Here is a 25,263-nt window from a genome sequence, read left to right as displayed (position 1 = left end):
ATTTCGACTACGCCACCTGTGGTTTCCGGTGAGGGGCACCAGCGCTGCTTCAGTCCACTGAGTCTGGTGTTATGGGCAGCTAAGATGGGATGGCTCCCCGCAGGCAGAGCAGGCCTCAGGGCAGTGTGAGGAGGAATGGTGGGTGCAGTGCCGCGCAGGAAATAATAGGCTGAGGCGGTGTGTGAAGTCATCCGGGTCTTTACTCACTTTCAGATGAACTTTCAGCCGCAAAGCTTCTCTCTGCTACACACGGCGCACTGCAGCCACCGGGAAGGGGGTTCAGCACTTTCCAGGTAGATCAGGAGCACCTGTCGAGACCCCTCTGGTGTGTGTTCCTCTCCTTGGCAAGTTCTCCCACTAAGTCTTCTCCTGACTGTGCGTGGTACTAACGTGGTGTAAGGCCGGGTCCCACTGGATAAACGCAGTGTAAGAGATACAGGTGGCGACTCCGCTCCGTCCGTATCCCCCTGGGATCCACTAGACCTCCGGGCTTTTCTGACTGAGACGTGAAGTAACAAAGTCAGATATCGGGGGCCGGTCACCCCTCTTGCAGCAAGGATCCCTCTGACTAGGCCAGAGTGAGGTATACAGGTGGCGACTCCGCTCCGTCCGTATCCCCCTGGGATCCTTTTGCCTGTGGAGCCTAACTCCTCTGCTCCCCTCCAAGGCCTTCTTAGGTCAGGACCTTGACCGGGTAGAGACAGTGGTTAACTCTGACCCGCTCCTCGTCTCAAGGCCAGAGAACGAGGACCGTGTATCTCCAGTCAGCTGCAGACTTTTGCTGGACCCTGGCAGAAGACCACAATCAAAGACCTTGAACTTAAGATAGCCGTAGATTAAATATGAATGAATAAGTGTTTCCTAAAAGTGTGTCCTCCACCCTCACTCACTACATGGTTCCCCCCATCTCCTCTATCCCGGGCCGGGGCAGCACCCTGGTGCATTTAGGCCCCCTACAGGACAGGAGTGGTGTAGTGTTGAGTGTTGAAGTGGGGTCCTGAGAGATGCTCCATCCTTACCTGAAAGAGGAGATACCACACCTCATCTGAGGTGCAGTACCCCTGTGGCGACTGAACCCTCAGGGGCACCACATAAACAAATGCAGCATAAATGGTGATTTTTTTATGCTGCTTTTAATCCACATTAATCCACCAAAATACCCCAAAATCTTCTTTATCTATTGTTTTTTTGTTGCATTTTTTTTATGCATTTTCTTCTTTTTTATGGATCTTTTAGCAGCGTTATTTAAATGATTTTTTTTTAGTACAGAAAAGCTTTAATTTTACACTTAAAATGCACCTATGTTTTTTGCATGCAGGTCAGCAACGTATTTAAATGCACAATGGACATGAGTTTTCATGAAATTCATCTGTAGCACCCCGAGGGCTCGGCTGCTACAGGAGTATTGCACCTCGAACCAGAGGTGTGGTATTCCACTCCCGGGTAAGGATGGAGTGTGGAACAGGGCTCAGTTAGCTGCATACACCACACACACCCCATTTCCGGGGGACAGATCAACGGTACTCCCACCAGATAGATGTGCAGGTACGACAGCGTCTGTCCCTGGCTGGAGTGGGGAGGGGGGAGGAATATCCCAGTGGTGTAGGAGCAGAGAGGGGAGGGACTCTGGGTATAGGTAGGAGCCCATTGGGTGCTGGTCACCTGGGCTCGGGTGTCAGAAGGGAGGTATATAAGGTGGGCACCATCTTAGATCGGTGTGCAGTCCGGTTAGTTCAGTTCAGAGAGGAGCTCAGCCAGAGAGGGCTGACAGGGAGCTGTGGCTCAGTCCGGGCCCAGTTCCAGAGGCAGGCCTGAAGTGGAGGTCTGAGGCAGAGAGAGAGAGAAAAGGAAGAAGAAGAAGGAACCGAAACACAAGGAAAGGCCCAGAGACGCAAGCAAAGAGGGAACCCTAAGATCCCACGAGATAACGGGTGAAGGGTTGGCAGAGCAGGGTACCGGATCCCAAACTGGTGGAGGCCAATTATCCTTAGCCAGGAACCGGAGGTCGTGGTCAAGTCTTGGCGCGACCCCTCACCATATCCACCAGGAAGGCACGCCATATAGGGTCAGGGAAACCGGAGAGAGGTTTGACCAACAGAAGGCCCGAGGAAGCTGGACAAAGGTGGGTCCCTGGTGGGGACGGCCAGTAGAGAGGAAGAGAAGGGAGCCCTGGACCACGCTCTGAAATTGCCTGGGAGTTGGCCGAGTCCCGCACCTGGTGGGCGCAGCACGGCTCGGGTGGTCACTCTCGGCCGGGGGTGATCTGAACCAAAATCGTGAGTAAAGATTTGGAAACTGCAACACACGTCTCTGGGGTTCCTTGTCGCACCAGCACCATCAGTACTGGGACACTCGCACCATCACTCCCATCATTATCCACACTAGCTGCCCTGAGGCAATACTCCTCCCGTGGGGAGTCATCCCATACTAAGCTGCACGAACAACATCAGCCTCAGCGGTCTGCAGTGCAGCGGCGGTCCCCACTGACCGCAATCCACGGGTGGCGTAGTCGAACACTATAACAGCTTATACTAAATTCCGCCACTTAGTTTGACACCCTGGGCACGGACCGGGTCACCGCCACGAGGACTACTAACCCCGACAGATCCGGCTCCGGGTATTCCCCGCGTGCGCAACGTTCCCCGAACATGGCCCAGGGGGCGCGTCAACTTTGGCGTAGTCGGCAGGATCTCGTGCCCGCAACCACCGGGTACTGCGTGCCTGAAGGAAAGTTCACATGTACCTCAAAAAGAAGTCTCCCGCCAATTCCGGAGGATTCCCGCCATGGGACGCGATCTCGGGTCGTTTCCCGCCGTTTGCCCGCCATCTGCAGCCTTTGCCCGCCATCCGCGGAGTTTCCCGCCATCGGGGGACGGTTCCCGCCATCTTGGACGGTTCCCCGCCCTGGCAGAGCGGACGCCATTGTGGGCGTGCCAGAGGGTGGCAAGAGGCCACCTCCCATCGTGGGCATGGTCCCAGAGTGGCGCCAAAAGAGGAGACCGCCCCCACCAGCCGAGACTGCAACAATGGAGATGTCCATCAGAGTGGGGGGGCTGCCCCTGAAACTGACTGTCGCTAAGTTGTCCCGGGGCCACTCCCAATGGGGGCGGATAGGGAACAAAACTGAGGGGCTGGGCGCGGCCTGGATCAATCTGGACAGACCGCACCCGGAGATGGAGGAAGCATCAAGCAGTGCCGACACCGTGGTCCGGAGCCTGCTGCAGGCCGCCACCCCAGACAGCCTGGTGGAGATCCTGGCGCAGCTCCCCAGAGATCGGGAGTGTGCACAGGCTGCGCTGGAGGACTTAGCCCGGAAGATGGCCCGAGCGCAGCAGGAAGCGCTGGCCGAATGGAGAAGGGAGATGGCCCGGCAGGCTGGAACCCGCCAGCAGGAGGCGCCACCCGCAACGTGGAGCATGTCTGCCCCTGAGGATGGTGCAGCAGGGACGAAGGCCAGAGACGACGCCGCGGAGGGAGCCGCAAGGAAGGAAGCAGGTAATGGGGACGTCATTACCCCGAGCCCAGTAGCCGTAAGCCTGCCCCAGCTCCCTGTCGCAGAGCCCGAAGTCCTACTCACCCTGCCCGTTGCCGCACCGCCACTGCTCCCAACTAGGCCTCAAGCGGCGGGAACCGCGGTCACGCCCCCTTTCGCGCCACGCCCCTCGACCCTGAGCGCGGCAAAACAGGAAGTGCCACCGGCCTGGTCGCAAGGCCTGGTGAACCCGGGCGCCGCTGCCCCTACAGCGCCCTCTACCTCCACAGTGCCACCCCTGGGCGCGGATCTCTTTGCGCAACATACCAGCCCGGACGGACTGCCCTTCGTGTGGCCACCGGAGTACGTCAACCCCCGACTCCGGAGGGAACGGCCCCTGTGTGAGCCTCTGATCCCGGCTCCGGCGCCCGCCAAAATTGCTCCGCTCCCGTTAGAGGACGCCCAATTTGAATGGGATCCGACCGGTGAGAACCTCATGGGGTTCACCCAGGAGACCCGGGCGGACGCAGCCCGGCTTGAGGGTGCTGCCGTCAACAGCTGGAGGTCTTTGGAAGAGAACGGCGAGAGAGGCGGATCCGCGAGGAACAGCTGCAGGCCCGAAGCGCGGAACAGAAGCGCAGGGCCCGACAAAACCCCCGTACGGCCCACGGCCCCCGCGCCAGCGGGACCGTAATAAAGTTCCAGCTAGAGCATGGCTGGGGCTTTATCCGGGACCACCGAGCTCCCGGCGACGTCTTTGTTACCCGCAGGGATGTCGAGAGCCACCTACCTGAGGGACACCGTGGACGCGATCTCTACCCGGGTGATGTGGTCACCTTCACCCGGCACAAGGGTGCCAAGGGACCGTACGCCCTTCACGTACACCGGCTAACTGAGGAGGAGCTGCAGTACGAGGAAAGCCAAGAGGACCCGGACGGGTCTGAAGACTACCCGGAAGAGCAAGGAGGACACCATTATTAGAGAATGGTAAAGTGGAACTGTATATAGTTACCCGTCGGGGTACAAGAACTCTTGCTAATTGAAGTGTGGTCCCCGTTGGGACTAGTATGGAACTGTTAAAGAACTGTTACCTGTGTGCCCCTAATCCCTAACCAGGCTGAGGACTGAGAGCGGCCATACCCTTGTACATAGTTGCGCTTCTTAAGGCGCCCCCTACTGGTTTTATACAAGAACCGCAACGTCTACCTCAAGGTGGATTAAAATGGACTGTTGCACCTTTACCTGGTCGCAAGTTGCACAGCGGCCAGAGCTCAAGAATATGTTTTGAAAAGGTTTTATTTGAAAATGTCTTATAATGGAAAGTTTAATATGCTGCTAAAATAGTAATGCCAAAAGTTTTATATAGTGTTTTACAAAAGAGTTCCGGTGGCATTAGTAGAATGTTTTATAAAAATGTTTTATACCAGTAACGTTAAAAAGAAAAGAGTACCTCCCATAAAGGGATGAGTGAAAAGTTAATGTCTTATATATGAGTGCACTTTAAAAATTTGTATGTTTTAAATTGTCTTTGCTCTCTTCCAGCCCGGGGACGTGCTGTGATTTACCAGGGGGGAATGTAGCACCCCGAGGGCTCGGCTGCTACAGGAGTATTGCACCTCGAACCAGAGGTGTGGTATTCCACTCCCGGGTAAGGATGGAGTGTGGAACAGGGCTCAGTTAGCTGCATACACCACACACACCCCATTTCCGGGGGACAGATCAACGGTACTCCCACCAGATAGATGTGCAGGTACGACAGCGTCTGTCCCTGGCTGGAGTGGGGAGGGGGGAGGAATATGCCAGTGGTGTAGGAGCAGAGAGGGGAGGGACTCTGGGTATAGGTAGGAGCCCATTGGGTGCTGGTCACCTGGGCTCGGGTGTCAGAAGGGAGGTATATAAGGTGGGCACCATCTTAGATCGGTGTGCAGTCCGGTTAGTTCAGTTCAGAGAGGAGCTCAGTCAGAGAGGGCTGACAGGGAGCTGTGGCTCAGTCCGGGCCCAGTTCCAGAGGCAGGCCTGAAGTGGAGGCCTGAGGCAGAGAGAGAGAGAAAAGGAAGAAGAAGAAGGAACCGAAACACAAGGAAAGGCCCAGAGACGCAAGCAAAGAGGGAACCCTAAGATCCCACGAGATAACGGGTGAAGGGTTGGCAGAGCAGGGTACCGGATCCCAAACTGGTGGAGGCCAATTATCCTTAGCCAGGAACCGGAGGTCGTGGTCAAGTCTTGGTGCGACCCCTCACCATATCCACCAGGAAGGCACGCCATATAGGGTCAGGGAAACCGGAGAGAGGTTTGACCAACAGAAGGCCCGAGGAAGCTGGACAAAGGTGGGTCCCTGGTGGGGACGGCCAGTAGAGAGGAAGAGAAGGGAGCCCTGGACCACGCTCTGAAATTGCCTGGGAGTTGGCCGAGTCCCGCACCTGGTGGGCGCAGCACGGCTCGGGTGGTCACTCTCGGCCGGGGGTGATCTGAACCAAAATCGTGAGTAAAGATTTGGAAACTGCAACACACGTCTCTGGGGTTCCTTGTCGCACCAGCACCATCAGTACTGGGACACTCGCACCATCACTCCCATCATTATCCACACTAGCTGCCCTGAGGCAATACTCCTCCCGTGGGGAGTCATCCCATACTAAGCTGCACGAACAACATCAGCCTCTGCGGTCTGCAGTGCAGCGGCGGTCCCCACTGACCGCAATCCACGGGTGGCGTAGTCGAACACTATAACAGCTTATACTAAATTCCGCCACTTAGTTTGACACCCTGGGCACGGACCGGGTCACCGCCACGAGGACTTCTAACCCCGACAGATCCGGCTCCGGGTATTCCCCGCGTGCGCAACGTTCCCCGAACATGGCCCAGGGGGCGCGTCACATCCATTTTGCAGTTAAACACAGCAGATTTTCTGCACAAAAAAACACAGCAGAAAAATGCTACGTGTGAACACACATACAGATTTTTCTGTAAATCGACTGCGCATTATAATCACATTGTGAAGGATAAAATCTAGGGTATAAGGGTAAATTCACACATAGTAGATTTGCTGTTGAGACTTTCACAGTATTCACAGGTAAGTCAGCAGCAGCAATAGGAGACAAAAATTTCCTGCTTAATCTCAAGATAATTCATAATTTGCACAAAATAATTGAATTGTAACAGGACGGTAACCATCCTGACAAATTCTAGATGGTATAGATAGAATACAAGACCCTCACTGCAGTCCCCTTACTCCTCTAGCCCACTACCACCAATGTCATATGACAATCTTCCTCTCATGTAAGACTAACTGCCCATAGATCTAATAATCCCCCTTATATAATTTCCGTCAAGTGCTTTTGTCCTATTGCATAAATAAAGTTTCAGTTGGTTGTATGTATTGTTTTTTTTAAGTATTTGACAATGTTTTTTTTCCTACCACAGTAAAATAATAAACAGTCAGTAGTCTTGAAATTTTCACATTGGCCACTGAGGCAATTTTAGAATTACTGTTCTTTCAGGAATACTTTTCAGCTTAAAACACAGTACCCACCATTCACAATAGGTGATGCCACAGCTCACCTCCTCCTCCTCCTGTAAAATGACAGATAACTCCTCTGTATACAGTAGATAACACATGATCTACCATCCACAATAGATGATATCACAGCTCACCTCCTCCCCCTATACAATGAGTGATAACACCTCTATATACAGTAGATAACACAGGATCCACCATTTACAATAGGTCATGTCACAGCTCACCTCCTCCTCCTCCTGTACAATGACCGATAACACCTCCATATTCAGTAGATAACACAGGATCCACCATTCACAATAGATGATATCACAGCTCAACTCCTCCCCCTATACAATGAGTGATAACACCTCTATATACAGTAGGTGACACAGAATCAACCATTCACAATAGGTGTCACAGCTCACCTCCTCCTCCTGTACAGTGACAGATATCACTTATATATACAGTAGATAACACAGGATCCACCATCCAAAATAGGTGTGACAGCTCACCTCCTCCCCCTGTACAATGACTGATAACATCTCTATATACAGTAGATAACACAGGATCTACTATCCACAATAGATGATGTCACAGCTCACCTCCTCCTCCTGTACAATCACTTATAACACCCCTATATACAGTCATCGATGGACCGCGTACTCTCCTGGACGCGGTACATCGATGACATATTGCTGATCTGGCAGGGTCCTGTTCAACGGTTGGAAACTTTTATGTCCGGTTTGAATGTCAATGACCTGAACATCCACATTACATACCAATACGATCTTAATAAGGCGATCTTTTTTGATGTTACACTCAGGAGGGATGGTGAGAATGCTATACAGGCCAATATATATAGGAAGCCCACATCTACTAATATGCTCTTGCATGCATCATCCTCGCTTCCGAGACATATGGTACAATCTGTTCCCGTGGGACAGTTCCTGCGCCTCCGCAGGATCTGTTCCACGGATCAAGACTTTGAAAATCAGGCCCAAGACCTAAAAAATAGGTTCTATGACAGAGGATATAGTCATTGGATGATCAAGAGAGCATATCACAGGGCTAAATATTCATCCCGTCAGAATCTTCTTTACGGTTCTCGAACCACTAAGGATGTTGATCTGGTGAGATTTATAACTAAATTTCACTCACAGGCTCCTGCAATGAGGGAAGTCCTCGGTAAAGCGTGGCCAATCCTGAAGGCAGATCCGATAGTCTCAAAATTTATACCGGAGACGCCTGCCATCGTGTTCCGACGGTCTAAGAACCTTCGGGATAGGCTTGTTAGAAGACATTTTGTGGGTGAATCTGCAGTGACATTTTTGGATGTAAGGAAAATGTGGATGCGTTCCGTGTGGACGCTGCGTGGCCTGTCCTAATGTGGAACGCTGTAATGATTTTTCTCATTCGAGCGGATCCACTAATTATAAGATAAAAAAATATATTACGTGCCTATCGAGAAATGTTGTGTATTATGCCACAAGCCCGTGTGGGTTAATCCAAATTGGACTCACGACACGTCTGCTCAAAGTACGTGTAAGAGAACACGTCCTGGGCATAATTGCAGCAGCGGATCACACGGACGTATCCACATTGAAAACGATCCCACGCCATTTCAAATTACACCATCAGAGCAATGGCAATCTTCTAAGGGTGAGAGGAATTGATTTGATTGAGGTGGGAATTCGTGGTGGACAGATATCGCAGCGCCCGGCCCAATTGGAGTCCAGGTGGATATGGACTTTGAACACTGCTCATCCGGCAGGGCTTAATGAAAATTTAAGCTTTGCGCCATTTTTGTGATCACCAGTTATATATGAGCCTAGACTTTTGTCTACACCTTATACAGGTACGCTTATTGCCATGTGTAGTTTGTATTCTTATTTTTAATTTGCTTTTATTCTTTGTAAGGTCCTCTGCTCCTGTGGCACTCACCTTTAATATTTTGGTATACAGCTTTTGCTCCCTACGATTTTTTCTTTGCCGCAACGACGTGATCCATTCCATCTCTGACATACAGCAAGATTATATACCCTTGTGTGAAATGGCAATTCATCATAACAAGAAATCATGATGCAGCCTGACACTGTGTCATTTATATCTATGCATAGTTGTGTCATATGTACTAATGCATTCTGTGTGCCTCTATTTTTGTGAACGCTTATGCAGAGAGTCATAATTATGTGTGTTGTTTATACTTTACACTAACTTATCACTTCCTACATTTTTTATATTGGTATTATTGGGAGATCTGAATATAGAATATATAATTTAATTGTTATTTTAGTACATCTCTTAGCTATGTTCTGTGACTTCTTCTTATCTTGCATTGTCTAGGGGGGTTTACTTACATTATTAATTGCCATAGTATAATCCTATGTAGACCTTTATTTATTTAATTTTTTTTCCCCCTAGTCTGTGCTGATACTTTTGAGTGAATTTAGTCATTTGATAGATTGATTAAGAGCCGGTGTTAATCCTTATGCTTACCTTTAGGTTGGCAATGTTTATATAAAGTATTTACTGAAACTGTAATGAATTGTTATGTATACATACCGGCCTTCTATTATCATCTGCTCTGCTGTGTTATTTGGATGTCGTCTTGGCCAGTACGCATGCGCGCCATAGTCCTGGCACCTCTGCTGGCCCTCGGCATCTCCAGTACTGTATGACGCGTGGTCACCTGATCTCCCACCGTTCAGTCTTGATGCCGACGCCACCGAGCGTCCCGGTCACCATGACAGCGCATGCGTAATTTCCGGTACACATCCGGCATCCTTAGGTAGCTTCACCGCGTTACCATGACACCGGACGTCATTTCCGGGGAGGGCAGTAATTTGATTAGCCCGCGGTTTGCCACATGACAATTGGTCACACTTCTTTTAAATACACGGTTCTGGTACTCATTCATTGCCCCTTGACAAAGGACCACGCCGAAACGCGCGTCGGGGTTGTGCTCACAGGCTAGGGTCCCTCCGGGTACGCATTTCTTTACGGATAATATACTGGCATTTTTATATGTTTTTTTGTTTGGCATCAGTCATTACTGTGTATGTACACATGTACATTGACTACCTGTTATATTATACCCGGGGCAGTGATTCCCTTCCTTTAATGTATATGCGCAAAAAACAGATATTGTCATCCTTTAGATATTACATATGGTAGCCATATACATGTTCACTTAGTCTTCCTGTGTGCTCTTTTCCACATGGCAATTATTGTTCGTGTTTTTATCTCACATTAATCTGTCAATATTTTAAAATAATAAAGTTTATTTGATTTTTGTATAATATGGACGTCTCTATCATCATTATTTAGGCGACCCAGTCGTCTCCCCCTTTTTTTTTTTTCACCCCTATATACGGTAGATAACACAGGATCCACAATTCACAATAGGTGATGTCACAGCTCACCTCCTCCTCCTCCTGTACAATGACTGATAACACCTCTATATACAGTAGATAACACAGGATCCACAATTCACAATAGGTGATGTCACAGCTCACCTCAACCTCCTCCTGTACAATGACTGATAACACCTCTGTATACAGTATAAACAGTATATACAGTATAAGCCTCAAAAATTTGGAGTTTGCGCTCATTTTTTGATCCAAAAATTCAGCAAAAAGGCTTAATATGCACATAGCATTTGACGATTTTATAAATCTCTCCGATACACCCTTGTGGTAGATGATTAACTCCAAACTTCAGCTCCATATGGGGTTATGTTCTCCTTTGGGGAGGATCCTTTGGTGGGTTATCCTGGACTTGGTTGTCATCTTGCACTGCTTTTAGATGGGGTGCTATAATGGTAGGTTCACTCTGGCCATGGGGAACAGACCTGGATCAGAGCTGTGACCCTGAGCCTTCATGGGCCGCATTGGTTGACTTTGTTACATATTGTCCAGCTCTCGACATGTTGCGGAGAAATGATAGAGATGTCGGTGATGGTATTAGAACCTGGTCTTGTTGGTTTTGCAGTGACCATTGGTGGCGAGGATCATACATGATGGGCAGTGATCTGCCATCTAGCAGGTGCCCAGCTATTCCCCATCGATGTGGCAATCTTCTGTCCAATAGATCTTTTGTTGTAAGCAGTGTTTTTTGACTTAGCAGATGCTAACCAGAGTTTAAATATAAACTTTCACAGAAAGGCGATGGAACGTGCCCATATTACATTACTGCATACAAAACAAAGCTGAGCGCGAGAGCCAAGTGCTGTGAGTCACCAACGCACCCCCTCTCCTTGCGGAGCTGCATCCCTCCCTCCCCCATCCATTCTGTCAGCCCATTTATAATAGTCATTTTCTCTACAGGTTACAAAATTCTAACACATTCTCTAAATGCTGATGTGTATGGAATAATCCAGCCCGGGCTCGTGAAAATTTTGGGTATTAGACTTAAAGAGAAAGTCACATCACATATCAGTAGGATGCAGCATAAACTTCATGCTCTTTTTAGAATGCTCTTTGCTCATGGTCACCCCCTGCTGGCTAGGGGAGTGGAGGAATGGAGGTGACAACTGTTCAGAACATATTTATGGTTCTCGGAAGCGGTTGTCACTTTTCAGTCTCTTTTTACTATTGCAATCTTGCATTAGCAGGTAGTGGCTACTAATATCCCTTAAAGGGGTTTACCATCGCTAGGATATGCCATCGTATTTTGATCGACGGTGGTGATCTGGCCTTTGGGACACCCAACAATCTTCACATTGGGTTATGACTTCATTTTGTGAACCCCTTTAACTCTTCATGGGGATATAGTCTTTGCTATTCCCTGTCTATATAATATTAGTGGTGGAAAATTGCACTATAGAAACCATCAGGGGGAGATGAGGTTGTGTTTAGTCAGAGGTTGAAGGTTTCAAGGAGCAGATGAGGCCAACGTCAAGATCATACAGCAGCTGAGATCTTACCATCCAGCAAGACTGTCAAGGAGAAATACGTGAGGTCTCTCGGGCGCTGCCAAGGATTATTCACCCAACGCGTTTCGGAGTTGATCAAACCCCTTCATCAGGTACCATAGAGAAAAAATAGACCAGTGGTGTGACCTGAAGCTTCTGGTCTCTCAACTTTCCATATGCCATTTATAACACTGATGTCTTCCATTGTGTCAGTGGGGGGTTTTGAGCCCCCAACAATTTCCACACCCACGGCACCACTGAGCAATAGGATGAGTGAGTCAGTAGTGAGCTCTTTGCATATCACTGCTGACTGCCATAGACAAAGCGCTGAAGAACCAGAAGCCAGGTAAGGTAAGTGGCAGCCATGAAGCAATTATTAAAGGGGCTTTACCAAAATTCTAAGTTATCACATATCTGAGATCCCAAGAGTGGAGCTCCAGAACCCAGAAATCCCACCTTGTGTCTGATGATTTCAAAAAACAATAAGGGAGTTTTCCAAAAATGACAAGTTTATTTTACTCACTTACAGTATATAGCGGCATTAATTCCGCAGCGCTTTACAGACATTATCGGCACTGTCCCCATTGGGGCTCACAATCTACATTCCCTATCAGTTTGTCTTTGGAGTGTGGGAGGAAACTGGAGAACCCAGATGAAACCCATGCAAACACGGGGAGAACATACAAGCTACTTGCAGATGTTGTCCTTGGTGGGATTTCAACCCAGGATCCCTGTGCTGCAAGGCTGCAGTGTTAACCACTGAGCCACCGTGCTGCCCACATTATCCTGTATCTGTAGGACAAATGGGACCCTCAGGGATCCTAAGAACGGTAATCCAGAATCCAAGAACAAAACTCTGCGGAGCCCCACATTGAATGAAGCTGAGGTGCCATGCTCAAGCACAAATCGATTCATTGTTTATGGGACTGCCAGAAATATTTCTCCTGCAGTCCCATAGACAATGAATGTGCCAGAGGTCACGCATGACACTTCCACTCCATTAAAAATAAGGCTTCAAGGAGCCTTGTTCTTGGATTCGTTCTTGGGATCACTGGGGGTCCCAACTGTTCTACAGTAGGGAATAACATGCAGTTTTTGGAAAAAGCCCCTTAATAAACAATTTCTTCCAACTTTGTATTTTGTCGTATGTACATTTATAACATCAATAAAATTTTTTTTATTTTTTTGGACAGCCTAAAGGGGTGGTCTGATCTTGAGAACCCTATTCTGTGTGATCCATCCAGGGCATTTTGACTTGATAGAGGGGCATTTTCATTTGGCGGAGAGCCCACTTTCAAGAAGGATTTCTCGCTTTAGCAGACCCAGTATGTCTAATTATTATATTGACAGCTATTCACTTGAATTCTGCTGCTTTCCCAAGAGTCACAGATTAAAGGAATTGTCTATGAATAAACAGCCCCTTTAAGAGTATAAATTATATTATTGTAAATAATATTCACTCATATATCCCCCAAATGAGAGCCTTCACTTTAACAACTCTAAAGGGGGATTTACCCATAGCATAAAGCAGTTTCAGTATTTTTCCAGAAAAAGCACCACCTTTGCTCTGTCTGGGATTGCAACTTACTTGAAGGCTGCAATACCAGACACAGCCAGTGGACAGAGGTGGTGCTATATATGGGGAAAAAAAACATTAGATTTTTTTCTACTCTCATACCAACCACTTTAATATTTCTAAATTGTCATAGTGATCAGATCTATTGGAATCCAAAACTGAACAAATTATTTCTTCCTCCAACCAGGCCAAAATAATCCTCGAGAGTAAATTGCTGGCTCAGACTGGTGACGATAACTAGCTATAATGTTAACAATCTAATTGGGGCCTGCCGTCCTTTAATTCACTGGATTTTCGGAGCCACACTCCCATTGTTAGTAAATGGTCCTAATTGCTCTCTTGGATCAGTTCATTAACCTGTTCGCCCATTCATACAGCAAAATGGGTTTGTTTTCTTTTTCTGTTCTTTCTGTTGAGTAAAATGCCGGTGATGTCCTTCACTTCATTGTTGTCGTATACTTTTAGCTGTATGGGTATTGCTGGTTTTGTTAATTAATTGACATGCAGAACAAAGACCCAAAACTGCTGGACAGAGATCAAAGCCAAAAACTTCTGGGAAGTGAGGTTCAAAGAGCCCATCAGCTGAACAGCAAAGAGAGCAGGAGGCCGGAGCTTTTGTGTCATTCTGTCCCAAGCCTGGCGTGTGTATCCAGCCCTTCCGTAGTACGATTAGCTTCTCTGTTTTCTCTTCTTTTCCTTGTGCATGGGAGCTAAGATTAGGTAGAAAAGGTTTCTCCAACAATGTCCTCATCCAACCTCCTGCTATGGAATCTCCAAGGAGAGTAATCCATGAAAATATCTGAAGATTTATGTTGAATGCCAGTCATACCTTGAATATATTTCCAAAGTGAAGAGGTTCTTCGCTTTAGACATTTCTTCTTTTTCTTTTTTTAAAGAAAAGTCCCAAAACGATAAACTGAAAACAGAAGATGCTGCTATAGGGATCCTCAGTAACTAATTGGGGGAAAACCAAGTAGAAAGTGTTCAATTCCACTACAGTGCCTCTGGAAAAATAAAGGATTACACCATTACCATTCTAATTCTTAATGCATGGTCCACGTAATGCATTGTGCTGGGTCCTCCAAAGAGAACGCCTCTTTAAAGCCTCTTTCTGCTCTGACTCAAGCCTTAAAGGGGGACCTGTCACCTGTTGTAAATACATTTTTTTGCTACCTGGTGTAAATGCCGCTGTTCTCCTGATTCCGGTGTTGTTTTTCTTTTGTTCCCACGCCTCTCCATTCCTGATATATGGCCCCCTCTTCACTGTATATAGATCTAGTCCTTGGATGTCAAACTCAAACACACAGAGGGCCAAAATAAAAATCTTAGACAAAGTCGCGAGCCAACCAGTATACAGTATAATGGGCCCCACAAAGTGCTCCATACAGTATAATGGGCCCACATAGTCGTCCATACAGTATAATAGCCCCACATAGCTTTCCATACAGTATAATGGAACCCCATATAGTGCTCCATACTGTTTTATGGGCCCCACATAGTCCTCCATACAGTATAATGGGCCCACATAGTCCTCCATACAGTATTATGGGCGCCACATAGTCCTCCATACAGTATAATGGCCCCACATAGTCCTCCATACAGTATAATGAGCCCACATAGTCCTCCATACAGTATTATAGGCCCCACATAGTCCTCCATACAGTATAATGGCCCCACATAGTCCTCCATACAGTATAATGGGCCCCACATAGTCCTCCATACAGAATAATGGCCCCACATAACCCTCCATACAGTATTATGGGCACCACATAGTCCTCCATACAGAATAATGGCCCCACATAGTTCTCCATACAGAATATTGGGCCCACATAGTCCTCCATACAGTATTATGGGCCCGACATAGTCCTCCATACAGTATAATGGCCCCACATAGTCCTCCATACAGTATAATGGGCCCCACATAGCCCTCCATACAGAATAATGGCCCCACATAGTCCTCCATACAGTATTATGGGCACCACATAGTCCTCCATACAGAATAATGGCCCCACATAGTCCTCCATACAGTATAATGGGCCCCACATAGTCCTCCATACAGTATGATGGGCCTCACATAGTCCTCCATACAAAATAATGGGCCCCACATAATCCTCCATACAGAATAATGGCCCCACATAGTCCTCCATACAGTATAATGGCCCCACATAGTCCTCCATACAGTATAATGGGCCCACATAGTCCTCCATACAGTATTATGGGCCCCACATAGTCCTCCATACAGTATAATGGCCCCACATAGTCCTCCATACAGTATAATGGGCCCACATAGTCCTCCATACAGTATTATGGGCCCCACATAGTCCTCCATACAGTATGATAGCCCCACATAGTCCTCCATACAGTATAATGGGCCTACATAGTCCTCCATACAGTATTATGGGCCCCACATAGTCCTCCATACAGTATAATGGGTCCCACATAGTCCTCCATACAGATTTATTGGCCCCACATAGTCCTCCATACAGATTTATTGGCCCCACATAGTCCTCCTTACAGTATAATGGGCCCCGCATAGTCCTCCATACAATATATTGGGCCCCGCATAGTCTTCCATACAGTATAATGGGCCCCACATAGTCCTCCATACAGTATAATGGGCCCCACATGGTCCTCCATACAATATAATGGTCCCACATAGTCCTCCATACAGTATAATGGCCCCACATAGTCCTTCATACAGAATAATGGGCCCTACATAGTCCTCCATACAGTATTATGGGCACCACATAGTCCTCCATACAGTATAATGGGCCCCACAAAGTGCTCCATACAGTATAATGGGCCCACATAGTCGTCCATACAGTATAATAGCCCCACATAGCTTTCCATACAGTATAATGGAACCCCATATAGTGCTCCATACTGTTTTATGGGCCCCACATAGTCCTCCATACAGTATAATGGGCCCACATAGTCCTCCATACAGTATTATGGGCGCCACATAGTCCTCCATACAGTATAACGGCCCCACATAGTCCTCCATACAGTATAATGGGCCCACATAGTCCTCCATACAGTATTATAGGCCCCACATAGTCCTCCATACAGTATAATGGCCCCACATAGTCCTCCATACAGTATAATGGGCCCCACATAGTCCTCCATACAGAATAATGGGCCCCACAAAACCCTCCATACAGTATTATGGGCACCACATAGTCCTCCATACAGAATAATGGCCCCACATAGTTCTCCATACAGAATAATGGGCCCACATAGTCCTCCATACAGTATTATGGGCCCGACATAGTCCTCCATACAGTATAATGGCCCTACATAGTCCTCCATACAGTATAATGGGCCCCACATAGTCCTCCATACAGAATAATGGCCCCACATAGTCCTCCATACAGTATTATGGGCACCACATAGTCTTCCATACAGAATAATGGCCCCACATAGTCCTCCATACAGTATAATGGGCCCCACATAGTCCTCCATACAGTATGATGGGCCTCACATAGTCCTCCATACAAAATAATGGGCCCCACATAGTTCGCCATACAGAATAATGGCCCCACATAGTCCTCCATACAGTATAATGGCCCCATATAGTCCTCCATACGGTATAATGGGCCCACATAGTCCTCCATACAGTATTATGGGCCCCACATAGTCCTCCATACAGTATAATGGCCCCACATAGTCCTCCATACAGTATAATGGGCCCACATAGTCCTCCATTCAGTATTATGGGCCCCACATAGTCCTCCATACAGTATAATGGCCCCACATAGTCCTCCATACAGTATAATGTGCCTACATAGTCCTCCATACAGTATTATGGGCCCCACATAGTCCTCCATACAGTATAATGGGCCCCACATAGTCCTCCATACAGATTTATTGGCCCCACATAGTCCTCCATACAGATTTATTGGCCCCACATAGTCCTCCTTACAGTATAATGGGCCCCGCATAGTCCTCCATACAATATATTGGGTCCCGCATAGTCTTCCATACAGTATAATGGGCCCCACATAGTCCTCCATACAGTATAATGGGCCCCACATGGTCCTCCATACAATATAATGGTCCCACATAGTCCTCCATACAGTATAATGGCCCCACATAGTCCTTCATACAGAATAATGGGCCCTACATAGTCCTCCATACAGTATTATGGGCACCACATAGTCCTCCATACATATAATGGGCCCCATATAGTCCTCCATACAGTTTTATTGGCCCCACATAGTCCTCCTTACAGTATAATGGGCCCCGCATAGTCCTCCATACAGTATATTGTGCCCCGCATAGTCTTCCATACAGTATAATGGGCCCCACATAGTCCTCCATACAGTATAATGGGCCCCACACATAGTCCTTCATACAGAATAATGGCCCCACATAGTCATCGATACAGAATAATGGCCCCACATAGTCCTCCATACAGTATAATGGCCCCACATAGTCCTCCATACAGAATAATGGCCCCACATAGTCCTCCATACAGTATAATGGCCCCACATAGTCCTCCATGCAGTATAATGGACCCCATATAGTCCTCCATACAGTATATTGTGCCCCGCATAGTCTTCCATACAGTATAATGGGCCCCACATAGTCCTCCATACAGTATAATGGGCCCCACATGGTCCTCCATACAGTATAATGGTCCCACATAGTCCTCCATACAGTATAATGGCCCCACATAGTCCTCCATACAGTATAATGGCCCCACATAGTCCTCCATACAGAATAATGGGCCCCACATAGTCCTCCATACAGTATATTGGGCCCCGCATAGTCTTCCATACAGTATTATGGACCCCACATAATCCTCCATACAGAATAATGGGCCCCACATAGTCCTTCATACAGTATAATGGGCCCCCACATAGTCCTCCATACAGAATAATGGGCCCCACACATAGTCCTTCATACAGAATAATGTGCCCCACATAGTCCTCCATACAGTATAATGGGCCCCACACATAGTCCTTCATACAGAATAATGGCCCCACATAGTCATCGATACAGAATAATGGCCCCACATAGTCCTCCATACAGTATAATGGCCCCACATAGTCCTCCATACAGAATAATGGCCCCACATAGTCCTCCATACAGTATAATGGCCCCACATAGTCCTCCATGCAGTATAATGGACCCCACATTGTCCTCCATACAGTATAATGGGCCCCACATAGTCCTCCATACAGAATAATGGGCCCCACATAGTCCTCTATACAGAATAATGGGCATCACATAGTCCTCCATACAGAATAATGGGCCCCACATAGTCCTCCATACAGAATAATGGGCCCACATTGTCCTCCATATAGAATAATGGCCCCACATAGTTCTCCATACAGAATAATGGGTCCCACATAGTCCTCCATACAGAATAATGGCCCCACATAGTCCTCCATACAGAATAATGAGCCCCACATAGTCCTCCATGCAGTATAATGGACCCCACATAGTCCTCCATACAGAATAATGGGCCCCACATAGTCCTCCATACAGAATAATGGGCCCCACATAGTCCTCCATACAGAATAATGGGCCCACATTGTCCTCTTTATAGAATAATGGCCCCACATAGTTCTCCATACAGAATAATGGGCCCCACATAGTCCTCCATACAGAATAATGGCCCCACATAGTCCTCCATACAGAATAATGAGCCCCACATAGTTCTCCATACAGTGTAATGGGCCCCGCATAGTCCTCCATACAGTATAATGGGCCCCACATAGTCCTCCATACAGAATAATGGGCCCACATTGTCCTCTTTATAGAATAATGGCCCCACATAGTTCTCCATACAGAATAATGGGCCCCACATAGTTCTCCATACAGAATAATGGGCCCCACATAGTCCTCCATACAGAATAATGGGCCCCACACATAGTCCTTCATACAGAATAATGTGCCCCACATAGTCCTCCATACAGTATAATGGGCCCCACACATAGTCCTTCATACAGAATAATGGCCCCACATAGTCATCGATACAGAATAATGGCCCCATATAGTCCTCCATACAGTATAATGGCCCCACATAGTCCTCCATACAGAATAATGGCCCCACATAGTCCTCCATACAGTATAATGGCCCCACATAGTCCTCCATGCAGTATAATGGACCCCACATTGTCCTCCATACAGTATAATGGGCCCCACATAGTCCTCCATACAGAATAATGGGCCCCACATAGTCCTCTATACAGAATAATGGGCCTCACATAGTCCTCCATACAGAATAATGGGCCCCACATAGTCCTCCATACAAAATAATGGGCCCACATTGTCCTCCATATAGAATAATGGCCCCACATAGTTCTCCATACAGAATAATGGGTCCCACATAGTCCTCCATACAGAATAATGGCCCCACATAGTCCTCCATACAGAATAATGAGCCCCACATAGTCCTCCATGCAGTATAATGGACCCCACATAGTCCTCCATACAGAATAATGGGCCCCACATAGTCCTTCATACAGAATAATGGGCCCCACATAGTCCTCCATACAGAATAATGGGCCCACATTGTCCTCTTTATAGAATAATGGCCCCACATAGTTCTCCATACAGAATAATGAGCCCCACATAGTTCTCCATACAGTGTAATGGGCCCCGCATAGTCCTCCATACAGTATAATGGGCCCCACATAGTCCTCCATACAGAATAATGGGCCCACATTGTCCTCTTTATAGAATAATGGCCCCACATAGTTCTCCATACAGAATAATGGGCCCCACATAGTCCTCCATACAGAATAATGGCCCCACATAGTCCTCCATACAGAATAATGAGCCCCACATAGTTCTCCATACAGTGTAATGGGCCCCACATAGTCCTCCATACAGTATAATGGGCCCCACATAGTCCTCCATACAGAATAATGAGCCCCACATAGTCCTCCATGCAGTATAATGGACCCCACATAGTCCTCCATACAGTATAATGGGCCCCACATAGTCCTCCATACAGTATAATGGACCCCACATAGTCCTCCATACAGAATAATGGGCCCCACATAGTCATCGATACAGAATAATGGCCCCACATTGTGGTGGTGGTTCTGGTGTTGCGGGCCAAATATAAACACCCTGCGGGCCAGATTTGGCCCACGGACTAGAGTTTGACATGTTTGATCTAGTCTATTAGCCAAGTGGTCAGAGTCCTCAAGAAGATGCCCACAAGGTAGAGTTGAGTTTCAGTAAGAGATTGCCATATCTCAGGAACAGAGAGCTGTAGGTAAAAAAGAAAACCCACCAGAATCAGGAGAACAGCTGCATTTACACCAAGTAAAAAATACATATTTATTGCAATGGACAGGTCCTTTTTAAGCCAGGAGATTTAAACTCCCATGGTGCTGGTGGTGGGGCAAAAGCATTCCGCATTATGTTTTGTTTTTGTTTGTTTTTTCAGTTTTTTTATCCACTATACGGTTCCAGATACAAGAGCCTTATTATTTAGTGCTAATTTTTATGGCGTTATTTTAACTTTTTTGCTAAGGGGGCATAGCTTCCCAGATTCTCTGGGGGTGTTACTGTAGGCTGCTCTGCATAATTACCATATGAGCCACACCCCCTTGGAAAGACCATCAAAATAAGCATTAAGTAAAAACTCTAGAACTATATGGCAGCAGAAATAAAATAGGAGCATAAAGTGGCCACTTTTCTCTTGGTGACAAGTCCTCTTTAAATATATTGATTTGCAGATTGTCTATATCTATGAAAGCACATTGAATACCCAACAACTTCCTAAGCAAATAGTCAGTTTTGTTTGCATTTTTCTGTCTTCAATTCATAGCTGTAATATCATCATTTGCCACAGGAGGCTCCACTGTTCCATGTTAAGACCCTTCATACAAAGCTGCTTATGATGATATTCATTTTGTTACATTTGTGGTTACATTGTTCTTGGAAAATACTAATTATAAATGAAACTCTTGTTACAATATTTACCCTGTACAACAGTAGCTCCCAATCTGAAGCCCGCCAGCTATTGTGAGACTACAATCCGAAGCATGATGGGAGTTGTAGTTTTGTAGCTGCTGGAAAGGTATTAGTGTAGGAGAACTTCTGTAGTGGGTCTAAATAAGTACACCAGTATTCTATCACAGCTATCTCCAGACCTGTAATGAGGAGCACTGAAGACACCAATGTAGACAATGTTGGGTGAGGCTTCATCTTTCCTCCAGAAGTCAGGATTCAGAGGCTTATATGTGGGCTTGTCCATTTTTAATTTCATCGTAAACCTTGTACATATCATTAGTATGATCTAATAGGCTATTTGTGAATAATCCCATAAGAAACAGAGTCTATTGGAAAGTGACAGGCCTCACATGAGGTTATCTTCTGCTGGACCTCTGGGTTTATTATTGCATCAGACCCTACGCTCATTGTAGGATACTCTTTTACCCTTCCTCACATGTTGTAGGAGAAACAGGTGCTTGGAAGACCAATGCCCAACGCAGGTCCACTATTAAAACCCACTGACTGAAATCGTCCAGTCTACTTGACAGACTACTTTTATGTCATATTCCTAACCAGAGGAAGATAGGAAAGAAGGTGGCTTCCAAAGCAAGAGCAAAATGGGGTTCTCCTCCAACCTCCCGGTGGTTATTCATGTCACTGGTCCATCTTTGTATCATTAACGTGCTGCGTGTTGGTCCTACTTATCGCACTTTTGGGGCCTGTGGACTGCTTTCTGTTTTTGGTAATGTACCGGTCCCTGTGGTGGATAAGTATAGTACAGTTTCAGACTACGAGCCCTTTTCTTTCATGAACACCGTAGAAGACACCTTGACAGTTTCTATGGCATGAACGCCCTTGGGTATTCGTTCATCCTGGCAAAAAAAAAAAAAAGTTTTTGAACCTTTGTGAACACTTTGCATTTCGTGTGTCCTAGAGGTGCAAAATTACAACCAATGAAGCAAAAAAAAAAAAATCTTCATTGACTATGGTGGAGCAGATCTCCAGAAATGCACACGATGCCAGCCTACTGTGCTATATTGATGCAGGGAAATAATGGACCATGGACATCTGGCACCCTTGCATCTGCTCAACGAGGTCAGTGATTTTTTTCAGTGGAAGTGTTAACTAAGGGTTGTCTATTTCTGCCCTAAATATAGGACAGATGTGGCGAACCCTACAGCCCACTTTCTGGCAGATGTCTACATGATATATTCACCTGGTAACAGATCTGCTTCTGCAATGCCTTATGGACAGCTGTAAGGTAGTGAGTTGTGGCCAGGGCTCATTGTCCAGGTGGGTGGTCAAGCGGGCATTTTAGTGTGTTGTGTATGCTGAGTCGACAAGTTCAACTGAGGTGTCCTGGCACTGCCAGTGCGGTTGTAGTGAAATATTTTCTCAGTAGCATCATTGTATAAAAGCCAAGAAGAGGTTTATGTCAGAAAGGTAAACTCATCAAGGCTTCCTGGAAAGGAGGACTATGTCAGCAGCAATGTTCACGGGATCCTTCAGATGTTGCCAGCAGTGCAATTACCGTCAGCATTATCAGAAATGACACAGCTGCAATGGTGGGACAAGTTCTCCTGGTACCCATGGCAGGATTTTTTTTCCAAAGTGTCCTATCACCCGTTCAGGAGTTCAGAATGATAGATGTTAGATTGAACCTAAATCATTACACACAGACTCACTTTTTACTCAAAAAGTTTATAACTTTTTTATTTAATCCATAGATTGTGCACCTGGGAATTTTACTTTGGGAAGATGGGAAGAAGGGCAAGAGGTGCCCTTACTCTTACTTGTTAGTCTATCCCACTCTAAGGCTATGTTCACACATGTTGGGTTTTTCAGTGTTTTTTGCTGCAGATTTTTATGCAAATTTTCACCTGCGCTTTGCAGTATCAGCAAAGTCTGTGAGAAACCAGAATTCTCTGTTTACACATCATGGTTTTTTTGTTGTTGCGTATTTTGTGCCTTGGTTGGGTTTTTGGAAAATAGAATATGTCACACTTTTCAGCATTTTTTCAGCGTTTTTTCACCCATAGGAAGTAAAGGGTGGTGAAAAAAACGCTGCAAAAAATGCACCAAAATTTGCATCAGCATTTTTTCAGCATTTTTAATGGCGAATTAGAATGGGGTTCTTTTTTTCACAAAACTTTATGTACATACATAAATAGAGACAGAAGGACAGTGAAAAAAAAATTGAAAAAAAGTTCAAAAAAAGGCAGCAAAACCTGCATTTTTGACGCAGCTGATTTCCTGCCAGAGATTAGGTTTTGCTGAATATTTGTGACGCTGAAAAACGCAACATGTGTGAACATAACCTAACTCACAAGAACATGTGGAGGCTAGGAGAGAAATCTGGGATACAGCCAGCAATACTCATAATGCAAGCATCAACCCCCCAATTTAATTTGGGCCTCAGAACAGACCTCCTAGTTCCAGCCCCAAAACCCAAATATAACAAGTATCACAAGGCTCTGTCTTGGCCCCAGTGTTTTTCAATTTTTTTATAAATAATCTAGAACTGAAGGTAAATTAATCAAATTTGCAAATGATGCCAAACTAGAAGGGATAGCTAACACTAGAGAAGACAGAGAAAGGATTCAGAAGGATCTAGATAAGCTCGAACAATGGGCAGCGACTAATAGAATGGTATTTAGCAGGGACAAATGCAAGATTCTATATCTGGGCAATAAAATTTAAAAATGACATCTACAGAATGGGAGGAATAGAACTAAGCAACAGCACATGTGAAAAAGACTTGAGTATACTAACAGATCACAGACTGCACATGAGTCAACAGTGTGATGCAGCAGCAAAAAATGCAAACACGGTTGTGGGATGTATTAAGACAAGCATAGAGTCTAGAACACGTGAAGTAATTATCCCCCTCTACTCCTCCTTGGTCAGACCTCATCTGGAATACTGTGTACAGTTTTGGGCACCACATTTTAAAAAAGACATTGAAAAACTGGAGCAAGTTCAGAGAAGAGCTACCAGGATGGGGAGCGGACTGCAAACTATGTCCTACGAGGAAGAGTTAGAGGATCTGGGAATGTTTAGCTTGCAAAAAAGAAGACTGAGAGGAGACTTAATAGCTGTCTACAAATATCTGAAGGGCTGTCACAGAGTAGAGGGATCATCCTTATTCTCATTTGTACATGGAAATCTGAGAAGCAATGGGATGAAACTGAAAGGGAGAAGATACAGATTAGATATTAGACTTTTTGACAGTGAGGATGATCAATGAGTGGAACAGGCTGCCACGAGAGGTGGTGAGTTCCCCTTCAATGGAAGTCTTCACACAGAGGCTGGACAGACATCTGTCTGAGATGGTTTAGTGAATCCTGCATTGAGCAGGGGGTTGGGCACGATGACCCTGGAGGTTCCTTCCAACTTTAACATTCTATGATAAATACAGAACATGGCATTTACTTACCGCTCATTGTCCTCATGCCCTGATTGGTGTTAGGACCCACTGTGATGGCGCCTGGAAGAGAAAGGACCTTGGTCTAGAGACAATGTTATGTTTTGGTTTATGCTAATCAAATTTAATAAATAATGGTTAATGACTTTAAAAAAGTGTGTCTGGTGAATACAGACCCCCACAGGTGGACCACTGTCAATATAGCTACCCAGGTACATTTTATAATATTTGTAATCGCTTTGCTGTTGTATGTGTCCTAATACTTTTGGCAGTTCTGTAGTTTTGACATGAGATTCATGAAACAGGATGCTTAAGATGAACATGGCTCTAGGGTTCAATGAGAAGGCAAAAATATTGAGAACAGCGTGAGTAATTCCTACCGACATATTGTGTATCTCCTGATGTGTGTGTTGGGAACCCTAGG

This window comes from Phyllobates terribilis, unplaced genomic scaffold (assembly GCF_046119375.1).
Source record: "Phyllobates terribilis strain yellow unplaced genomic scaffold, ASM4611937v1 Scaffold_5__5_contigs__length_657084704, whole genome shotgun sequence".
NCBI lineage: Eukaryota > Metazoa > Chordata > Amphibia > Anura > Dendrobatidae > Phyllobates > Phyllobates terribilis.
Note: the sequence above shows the minus strand (reverse complement) of the source record.